This window comes from Bubalus kerabau, chromosome 2, assembly GCF_029407905.1.
Source record: "Bubalus kerabau isolate K-KA32 ecotype Philippines breed swamp buffalo chromosome 2, PCC_UOA_SB_1v2, whole genome shotgun sequence".
Lineage (NCBI taxonomy): Eukaryota > Metazoa > Chordata > Mammalia > Artiodactyla > Bovidae > Bubalus > Bubalus kerabau.
This window is the reverse complement of record NC_073625.1, coordinates 149,168,052-149,175,769: the sequence shown is the minus strand read 5'-3', so window position 1 is coordinate 149,175,769 and position 7,718 is coordinate 149,168,052. Positions and strand designations below refer to the sequence as shown.

At 32.9% G+C, this 7,718-nt stretch overlaps 1 long non-coding RNA gene across 1 annotated transcript; it reads left to right on the top strand.

Moving 5' to 3' along the window:
* The first annotated feature begins 1,227 nt into the window (after window positions 1-1,227).
* LOC129644940 (uncharacterized) lies at window positions 1,228-7,190 on the top strand. Its single transcript, XR_008711068.1, has 2 exons — window positions 1,228-1,609; window positions 6,325-7,190. It is a non-coding gene; the product is annotated as an uncharacterized LOC129644940 (long non-coding RNA).
* Window positions 7,191-7,718: the final 528 nt, after the last annotated feature.

Below are 7,718 nucleotides of genomic sequence, written 5' to 3'. Positions count from 1 at the left end.
GAGAATTACTTTTTTACATTTACAAAGAAGGTCACATTGGAAACCTTCATAAAAATCTCATCAATAAACAGGTTTCTATGTAAAATTTATTTTTGCTATCCTATATTCCTTTGCTTTATCTAGGTCTTAAACATTTCAAATGACACTGTATAAGTCATGATAAAATGAGTATTCAGAACTGGAAAAATGTGAAAACTTGTGATCCAAGATTTGTAAGATAATAGGAAGATCAACTATTAAAACAGTGGAATCATCATCTCAGATACTTTATCTAGAACAAAAGTTGTTAGCTGAAGAAAATAAAGAAAACTTTTGGCTAAGGGAATAGTTCTGCATGGAAACTACCATTTTTAAATAATATGTGGTATGTTCAGTTTTTTAGTGACCATTTCATTAATTTAATGCACACTGTATAGTAAATTAAAAAATTTAGAAACATAAAACTAAAATGCTAACCTTGGAAGTTAGCTAAAGTGAGTTCATAAACTCAGGAAATTAGCAGTTTGGAAAATAAGCTGCTCTTATCCTGTCATATTGAAGGGTCTAATTGCCATTGGAAAGATTATTTTAAAAGAATTTAAAGTCTCATTTTCACAAGATGTTTCTCTAGAACCATAACAAATTCACTTTTTCAATAAAATATAAATGCAAATATGTTTGCTTCAATAACTTTTTTTAAAAAACATCTATGATTTAGTGAATTGTTGACTAATCTGGGCAAGTACACCTATATAACCCTATGAACAAAAATATTTAAATTTAAATTTTTGGAGAACAGACTTACTGAATGTCTAAATGAATAAAGATTTTCAGAAACACTGACTTTGGGTATTGAGCCTCCATATATTAGTGATAACAAAATTTAAATCAGTTAGTACGTTGCTCTATTTTTTTTTAGATGTATTACTAAACAAAATACCTTCTATGTTTACATAGAGTAGTAGCTAAAATATATTTACCAAAATTTTTATATTATAATTTTTCTTTTATTACCAATTTACTTGAAATCAATAAAAGTTTTGGAAAGTAAAGAGTTGCTTTTTTTGGTATATCTATTGGTACCCTAAAAATGGAATCAATGTTCCCTCGGTGCTAAGTAAATTGTAGAACCGGAAAGAAGCAGTGTGGATTCTTAAAGTTAATGGCTAAGTGATAAAACCTGTTTAAGTTTAATCACTTTTCTTACATAGCCATTGATTTTCTTTACCACCTGTATCCAGTATGTCACACTTGACAACCATTCTCCATCACTACCCAACCAAAATTCAAGTATAGGCCCAAGAGTACGGAGAAAAATGTTCCCACCAAGTTCACCTTGCAGACTCAGGGATGCCTGGACTAGCATCCTAGCTCTGGCATGTGCTACCTTTGTGATGTTGGCCAGTTTTTTTTAGTTTTACATGCTTTGGGTTTCTCATTTATATAATAAGAACAATATTGTTCCTAGCTCATGAGATGATTGAAAGAAATAAATGAAATGATGAATATAGACCAATTTGTACTCAACAAAAATTCACCTTTAGTATGGATTAACCATACAGGGGAGGAAGGTTCAGTGAGAAATGACCAGTCTTGTGTGATCAATCAGACTTGAGCTCTCCTGACTCAGGTAAGTAATTACTGGAGAGAGAGTATTTTCTACTTCGTAGAGGGTATGAAAGTTTATCCTTTTAGAAAAAATGTCTGAAACTTGTAAATAAGGCCATAAAATATGGGTGACATATCATACAGGGGAAGAGGTCACACAATGATTATTTAGGGCCTCATTGTTCAATAAGATAGCAGGAGCCACATGTGGCTATTGTGCACTTAAATCATGAAACGTCAATTAAAATGTGCTGTTAAAAAACAAAACTGGTTCCTAAGACCGTGTTAAAAAAAATTCAAAATAATTTTTTCACATTGATTAGATGTTGGAAATGGCAACATTTTGGATATATTGAATTAAATAAACTATGCTACTGAAATTAATTTTATCTCTTTATTTTTAATAAGTCCACTAAAAATGAAAATTATGTGTAGCTTGAGTTACATTTCTATATATAATAGACTGTGCCAGTCTAGGGGAAAAGACATGCCTTTAGTGATTAAAGATTCTATGCTTTTGCAGTTATCTGCTAACTTCTAGATATTTGCTTAATAAAGATGCAGATAACCTTAATGATACAAGATATCACCTTGTAGACATTAAATTATTTCATGTCTAACTCAGAAATTATATTCTAACATTTCTTTGGTGCCTGTGTATCCTTGATTCTCAGATGCTTTTTGAACCAGTCATGACATCTTACTGATTTCCTCATTAATTAGTTAATGGGTTTATTTTTATATTTGCTTAAAAGTCATAAATTTACCTTTGATAATCAAACTCTACAAAAAAGGGAAACCTGAATTTAAGTCAGAAATAACAAGCACTTTGACCCTGTACAATATGGGAGAGTATTTAACAGACCTGTGTTACTAACAAGGTTCTGGTGTATGCTACTTAATCTTGTAGGTTGCTTAACTTCACTGAGATGCTAAAAATTTCTCTGTAAGTTGCAATAATGATACTTAGCTCAAAAGATTGGCAGTGTACTTTTAAAATATTTTTATATTGAGGTATGATTAATGTACAATACTATGTAAGTTGCAGGTGTATACCAATGATTCACAATTTTTAAAAGTTATACTCTATAGTTATTATAAAATATTGACTATATTCTCTGTATCTTCTTTATCTATTCATCTGTTGATAAACACATGATTTGGTTTCATTTCTTGGCAGTTGTAAATAATGCTGCTATGAACATTGGATTGCAAGTTTGTTTGTTTTTTTGAATTAGTGTTTTCATTTGCTTTTCGGTACATATCCAGGTGTGGAATTCTGGATCATATGGTAGTTTTAGTCTTTTGAGAAGCCTCCATACTGTTTTCCACTGTGACTGTGCCAATTTATATTCCCACCAACAGTATACAAGTGTTTCATTATCTCCATATCCTTGCCAGCATTTGTTATTTGTATATTTACTTCCTCTCTCTCTTTTTTTTTTTTTTTTGCCATGCCACGTGGCTTGTGAGATCTTAATTTCTCCACTAGGGGTTGTATCCAGGCCCTTAGCAGTGAAAGTACAGAGTCCTAATCACTGGATTGCTGGGGAATCCTCTAAAGTTCTTTTTCGATGTTAGCCATTCTGACAGGTGTAAAGTGATATCTCATTATGATTTTAATTTGCAATTCTCAGATAATTAGCAATGTTGAGCATCTTTTCATGTGCCTGTTGGCCATCTGTAGGTCTTCTTTGGGAAAAAAAAAGTCTATTTACATCATCTGTCCATTTTTTTTTCCTCCTTGGGTTTTTTGTTTTCTTGATAATGAAGACATTGTTTTTAAGAGCTGTTTATATATTTTGGATATTATATTACTATATATTTTGGATATTATATTACTATATATTTTGGATATTAACCCCATATCCAATGGGAGAAAATATTTACTCCCATTCAGTAGCTTATTTTTTCATTTTGTCAATGATTTTCTTTGTTTGTGAAAGCTTTTAAATACAATTAGGTCCATTTATTAATTTTTCATTTATTTCCTTTGCTTTCAGAGACAGAACCAGAAAGAATATTGCTATGATTTATGTTAAAATTTATTTTCTCCTAGGAGTTTTATGGTTTCCAGTCACATTTTGGGCTTTAATCCATTTGGGGTATATTTTTGTATATGGTGTTAGAGAATGTTCTAATTTCATTCTTTTATATCTCACTGTTCAGTTTTCTTAGCACCACTTATTGAAGAGACCATCTTTTCTCCATTGAATATTATTGCCTTGTTTGTCATAGATTAAGTGATCATGTGGGTTTATTTCTGGGCTTTCTGCTCCATCCATTGATCTATGCATCTGTTTTTGTAGCAGTACCACACAATTTTGATTACTATAGCTTTGTAGTATAATCTGAAGATAGGAATTATGACTCCTCCATCTATTCATTCTCAAGATTGTTTTGGCTATTCAAAGTCTTTTGTTTTTCTATTATTCCATTAACTATGATAAGATATTTTAAATATTCATCACAGTGTATGAAATACAATTCAGTAAGTGGCATATTTTATTGTTATATATAATTAATATTTTTGAATGAATGAATAAGCCAGTAAAATAGTCTTTTATAAAGTTTATTTTTTATGGTAACATGCAGAACAGTTAAGAGAGAGGTATAGGTAGTATTAGGAGAAGACAACGGCACCCTACTCCAGTACTCTTGCCTGGAAAATCCCATGGATGGAGGAGCCTGGTAGGCTGCAGTCCATGGGGTCGCTAAGGGTCGGACACGACTGAGCGACTTCCCTTTCACTTTTCATTTTCATGCATTGGAGAAGGAAATGGCAACCCACTCTATTGTTCTTGCCTGGAGAATCCCAGGGACAGGGGGAGCCTGGTGGGCTGCTGTCTATGGGGTCGCACAGAGTCCGACATGACTGAAGCGACTTAGCAGCAGCAGCTGCATAGGTAGTATTGTGAAAACCAGTTTGTAAAGTATAGGTTGCAGTGAAAGTGAAAGTCGCTCAGTTGTGTCCTACTCTTTGCAACCCCAAGGACTATGCAGTCCATGGAATTCTCCAGGCCAGAATACTGGAGTGGGTAGTGTTTCCCTTCTCCAGGGTATCTCCCAACCCAGGGATCAAACCCAGGTCTCCCACATTACAGACAGATTATTTCCCAGCTGAGCCACAAAACCTAGACAATCTGTGAGAGCAGTAAAGAGAGAAATGGAAGAATGAGTTTATTAGAAAGAACTAACAACATTTAGAGACACATTAAAAGTAAGTGCTATGAAAGGAAGAGCAAACATAAAGAATGGTGATGCCTTTTACAGATTTGTGGTGTGAAAAATAGTCTGCTGAGAGGCATTCCTAAAAAAATTTTGTGTGTTATCTTTGAAGTAGAAAGACATATACATGATGATTTTTTACAATCTTTTAGAAATCCCTGTGAACAAGACAAGTGGGAACTAAGAGCATTTGGGTATCTTGGAGGTCATTCACAATGGATGTAATAAAGCTGTGAATGTGTGACCTGAAAAAGAATGAGTGTGGAGAGATGGGGGAGAGTGGAGCCTCAGGAATTCAAATGAAGAGGTGTCACAATTGAAGTCAAAGAATACACTACAGAAATATTAGGGAGGAGAAATGCAGAATCACTATTTTTTGAGTTTTACTTGTCATTCTTTACTAAAATAATATGATTAGTTTCCATTTGCTATATTTTCTAGAATCTTAAGTATCTAACTTGCATGTTTCATAATTAATTCAATCTTCCTTATGTAAAAATAAATGCAGCTATGTAATAAATTTGAAACTGAGATTCTGAAATGATGAAATGTCTATTATCCAAAATAGAAACAATCAAGCTTATTTTGATAGTTTGCCTGTGCTTGAAAATTTTAGCTTTCCTTAAAATTATTGATTTTTCCCTGTTTTATTATTAAAAGAAAATAAATTCAGATAAAATGTTGATGTCACATTAGCACATATTTGAAATCTATCAATTTTTGAGCCTAATATTCATAATACATTAATATTTCACTATAGACTGAAAAAAAATTCTATCATACAAAGCTTAATTTTAAGCATCTTAGCCATTGGGGCTCAAATTTAGGTGTTGCTATTAATACAGATAAATAAGAACTTTTTATTGAAATAGGAGAAATAGGAAAACATTGACATTAATGAAATAGAAATGCTTGAGAAATATTTGATAAAATTATCTCCTCTACATGACTAGCTTTATTTTTAACTGCATCTCATCTTCATTATACTACAAAAAATTAATACCACTTTTACTTAACAATAATGTGCATGTATTTCTGTAGATCACATGCCAGAAATTTTGGCTGCTTTCCCTGAACTTTAATTAGAATATTCAAACCCTTCTCAATAAGGAATTAACCTTTAGTTCACTACATTTTGAATTCTTCCAGAGAACATAGGTAATTATGACTTGTAGTAATCTTGGATAAATGTATGGAAATTATGATTGTTATTGAATCAAAATATAATTAAAATATAATATTATGCATCATAATAAAATCCATAATCAAGAATACATAGGTTACAAAATTTTCTTTTGTAATTATTGATTTAAGTATGATTGTGTTTGTTGAAAGGAAAGTTATGACCAACCTAGACAGCATATTAAAAAGCAGAGACATTACTTTGTCAATAAAGGTCCATCTAGTCAAGGCTATTGTTTTTCCAGTAGTCATGTATGGATGTGAGAGTTGGACTGTAAAGAAAGCTGAGTGCCGAAGAATTGATGCTTTTGAACTGTGCTTTTGCAGAAGACTCTTGAGGGTCCCTTGGACTGCAAGGAGATCCAACCAGTCCATCCTAAAGGAGATCAGTCCTGGGTGTTCATTGGAAGGACTGATGCTGAAGCTGAAACTCCAATACTTTGGCCACCTGATGTGAAGAGCTGACTCATTTGAAAAGACCATGATGCTGGGAAAGATTGAAAGCGAGAGAAGGGGACAACAGAGGATGAGATAGTTGGATGGCATCACCGACTCAATGGACATGGGTTTGAGTAAACTCTGGGAGCTGGTGATGGACAGGAAGGCCTAGCATGCTGTGGTTCATAGGGTCACAAAGAATCAGACATGAGTGAGCAGCTGAACTGGAACTGGACTGTTTGTTATCTCTCTTTTTCTCTATTTTATACCCCCTTGCTCAGCAGGAACTGAATAATGGATGAATAATACATATCAACTACACTGAGTTTTTGTCTTGAGCCTCCCAATCTAATGTGATCTTTCCCTATTTTGAACTGCCACAGTGCTGTATGTTCAGTGTCCATTGGCCCTATCAAATTAATTTATTTTAAACAAATTTATGTACTTCCTTTTAGGTATTAATAGTACAAATTGTATGTCAGGGACTATAATTTATTCCTTTTTCCTTAGCTTAGAATCTCACACATAGTAAGCATTCAATGAGAATTTTTAAAATTAAATCGCTATAAGGTACTGATGAAGAGTAAGAGTAGAATTATTTAGAACCAATGAAAAGTAATGAAAAGGGCTTATACTCTCAACCATAAAGATAATGCCATATGATCAATAAAACTAAGATCTCCTTATTTTAAAGTTTGAATATGAATTAAGATTTAAAATAGTCTAGTTTAATTCCCTTAACTAAGTTTCACTGGGGGGAAAAAAAAAAAAAAAGAATATTTGTAAGTTAAAAAACAATTTGATTTCTAATGAAAACACTGGATGATTCTAGTAAGGACATACTTTATGTGGAAAAAGATAGTGCTTGCTTAGTGACTCAGGGTAAAGAATCCACTTGCCAATACAGGATATACAGGAAACTCCGGTTCAATCCCTAGGTTGGGAAAATCTCCTGGAGGAGAAAATGGCAACCCACTCCGGTATTCTTGCCTGGGAAATCTTATGGACAAGAGGAGCCTCGTGGGCTACAGTCCATGGGGATGCAAATGAGTCAGACATGAATTAGTGATTAAGCACAACAACAAGCTATAGATGTTCATTTTAATAATATAAAACTTTATTATTTTTAAACTTAAAGGACCAAGAAAAGGAAGTAGTTTAAAATCAGGTAGATTGGAAATATTTAAGATCTTATTTTTGCTGTAAGAAATTTGAGAACTTAACACCCTACTCTTTCAAAATAGCTCATGAATAATTCTGATTTGTGTGTGTGTGTGTGGAAG